The sequence below is a fragment of the Mastomys coucha genome, unplaced genomic scaffold (assembly GCF_008632895.1).
Source record: "Mastomys coucha isolate ucsf_1 unplaced genomic scaffold, UCSF_Mcou_1 pScaffold1, whole genome shotgun sequence".
Classification (NCBI taxonomy): Eukaryota; Metazoa; Chordata; class Mammalia; order Rodentia; family Muridae; genus Mastomys; species Mastomys coucha.
This window is the reverse complement of record NW_022196891.1, coordinates 80,866,814-80,870,456: the sequence shown is the minus strand read 5'-3', so window position 1 is coordinate 80,870,456 and position 3,643 is coordinate 80,866,814.

Genomic DNA, 3,643 nt, shown 5'->3' with positions numbered 1-3,643 from the left:
TAAGAAACAAGCGAGCGTAAGGAGCTTGACATACTTCCCCTCTGAAGTACAGTCTAGAATTCATCAAGGTTCTCCATGGGCTGACATCATTGTTTGAAGAAAAACTGGCTGGGCAGTGCGCTAGCTTGGCAATTATCAACTGTCTATGCAGATGATCTGATCTGCCCTTGAATCATTTATAAGTTAAAAGTTTATTACTGCTTCCCAGAAATTGAGTAGTCATCACCGAAGCAACAATGCTTACCTGCTTATTGTTTTGGGGTATGTGTCTCCTATTTATTATCTCATTTTATTCCCATGGTATCCATGTGCAATTTATTGAATATCCCTGGACATTTTAATACAAACATTGTGGGGGTGCAGCCCTTACAATAATCTTGTAAAAATATAAAAATTACATTAAGATATTTAAAAATTCCTATACCCAAAGAAAAAGCACTACTAACATTTTAATGATGTTAGTTCCACTATGTGTGCATGTATATTTTAAGTTGGTACAATTCTATATGCATAATGTTATACAGTGTTTATTCAACTAAAATCACTCCATAAATATTTACTGTACAAACAGCTTATCTATGCAATTTTCTATATAAATATCATTTGAAAACTACATAGCATTACTTTGAGAGATACACTCAAGATGTTTAATGAATTCTCAATATTTGATATTTACTGATTCTAAGAGTTCTCTGTTGCACTGCTTCAATGAGCATATCTGTAGATATACCATATTTTGGGAGGGCATGTGGGAATTTGCTTGTACAAATGAAAACAGACAGCATGGACATCTGGTCACCTCACCTAGGCACGCTCAGCTTTTGAGAGATCTAACAAAGAGTTCTTACAAAGAGTCATGACAAAGAGGCCAAGGAAGAGTATCAATACAATCAAGAAAACAAAAGCATTAGAAAATTACACCCCAAGTTTCTCCATGAAATCTCAGCCACATGCGTGTAGGCTTTCAGAGATCCATTGAAACTAAAAATTTAGATCAGCGGTTGCAAATTCACAGGAGAACCACTGCAAGAGTTTGTCAAAAGTATTGGTAGACCTAGGGCAGAGCCCAGATATCTGCATTGAAAATATGAAGAGTAAATAGTGGGAGAGAAGAAAACAATGATGATTGTCCTATACTGGTGTCAACTTGGTAGCCTTGTTTTGAAGCTTTGAAAACTTCGGTATGATACACTTCACACTTCCAGGGGATGATTGCCAAGTTCTTTCTGTGGTGCAGTACTAAGAGGGTCAGGACAGCAACCAGGGTCATGAGAGCAGATGTGCATATGGCTTCCAAGTGGGATGCTGGTGGAAAGAACCAGGAGTTGAATGGCACATATGGTTACATGACGTCAGGTGTAAAGTCAGGTGTAGGCATTAGCTCCATTGCCCTTGACTCTGCATAGAGGAGACCTGGTGACACTACCCTTGGGCCCTGTAGGATGTCCACAGTAAACATCTATTTTGTTCTAAGGATATGGAGAAGGAATCAGCCTTTTAACTCTGGTTTACACAGAATATGTTGGTAAGGTTTAGCTGGAGGTGGTGATCAACAGCTGGATATGGTTGGAGCTCAACTTGGCAACATCTCATTAGTGTATTTTGGCTCCGCAGAGTCAATTCCAAACATGACCATGATGAAGCCATCAGTGCATCTGCTGGAGAATTTGGGTCAACCAGAAGTGTGCCGTCTGGGAGAGCTGTGTGAGGGTCAGCTTTATGCTCTTGGATCAGGTCGCCTTTGCAAGATGACATCAGTTCTCTGGGCTTCAGTTCTAATGAGCTCCAGATGTAGTGGGTCCCATGTGCAGCCTGGAGAATGCAGGCTCCACACACCACTGCCCCAAGACCCCACCTGGGACTGACTCACGTCACTAGCTTTCCCTCCTTCTACCATCATGGTTCATCAGGAAAACAGGTCAGGTCTGCCTCTGAGACTGTGTGGACAGCTGGCAGATAATTCAGAGAACAGATTCCAGCCTGCTTGCAATTGAGACTCCCCAGCTAGCTGGCCAGCTTGAGTCCTCAGGATGATTGCTTTGCCTTGGGATGGACATGAAGGAAAGCAGATGCAACTCCCTCTTGCATGGCGGGGATTCTGTCAGTCACCTAATAACATTAGAAGGCAAGAAATCTCCAGGAAAGGCTGAGGATGCTCACCCTGTCTGCAGATACATGGCTATGGTGATTTGAAGTCACCCTGCCATCTATGACTTTATTATAGAGTAAGCAACGGAGTCAATGCTGAGAAAAGCTCAACAGGAAAGAAGAGCATCCCCTTTTCATTTGCTCTTGCTGTGATCAATTATCCGACAAAAGCAACTTAAGGAGAATGGGTTCAGAACTCCAGGCAATGGTCCATCTCCATCCTTAAAGGAACTCAAGGCGGTAGGAACTTGAAACCATTGGCCACACCCACAATCAAGAGCCAGAGAAGATGGATTCATAAGCACCTTTACTCAGCTCCTTTGCTCCTCTCTTAGTGAAAACTCCTCCTCTACCAAGCACATGAATCCCCATACCTAGTTGAGGAGCTGAAGACTTCTGGGGATGGAGCTTTTTTTTTTCATTAATAAATTTATTCAGTTTATATCCAATCTCAGCCCCCTTCACTTGTCTCCTCTCAGTCCTACCCTCCCATCTCCATTCTCTCATTACTGCCCCTTCTCCTCAAAGAAGGGAAAGCCCCTCCTAACCCCATGGGTGCCACTCTGCCCAGGTACATCAAGTCTCAGCAGGACTAAGTGCATCTCCTCCCATCGAGGCTAGATAAGGCAGAGCAGCCAGGGGGAAGGCAATCCATAGGCAGGCAACAGTCAGAGACAATTGTTGGGGGACCCACATGAAGAGTAAGCTGCACATCTGCTACATATGTGTAGGGGGTTGAGGTCAAGTCCGTGCACACGCTTTGTTTGGTGGTTCAGTCTCTGATCCCTTGTGGGTCCAGGTCAGCTGGCTCTGTAAGTCTTCCTGTGATGTCTCTGACTACTCCAGCTCCCTCAATCTTTCCCCAGATTCTTCCACAAGACTCCCTGGGTTCTGTCTAGTGTTTGGCTATGGGTCTCTGCATCTGTTTCCCTCACTTGATAGTGAAGCCTCTCAGAGGACAGTTGTGCTAGGCTCCTATCTGCAAGCCTACCAGTGTATTATTAATACTGTCCAGGGATGGGTCTCACCCATGCGGTGGGTCTCAAGTTGGGACAGTCATTGGTTGGTCATCTTCTTAATCTCTGCTCCATCTTTATTCTGCACATCTTGTAGGCAGGGCAAATTTTCTTTGGTCAAATGTTTTGTGGGCGGGTTGGTTGGTGTTCCCCTCATTTCAGTAGAAGTCCTGCTTGGCTATAGGGAGTGGATACTTCAAGCTCCATTTTTTCCCCACTGCTAGCTGCCAGGAATCTCAGCTAGGGTCACCTTCATTTCCTCCCAGGAGCCTCCCTCTGATCCAGGTCTCCAGCTTATCCCAGAGATGCACTCCTCCCACCCCTCCCCTGGCTGCCGCCCCATCAATTTCTGTTCTTCTTCCAAACCCTCTCACCCCCACCCCCACTAACTTGTATAACCACTATGGAAATTAATCTGGCAGTTTCTCTAAAAATTAAGAATAGTTCTACCTCAAGACCCTGTTCCTGGACATATACCC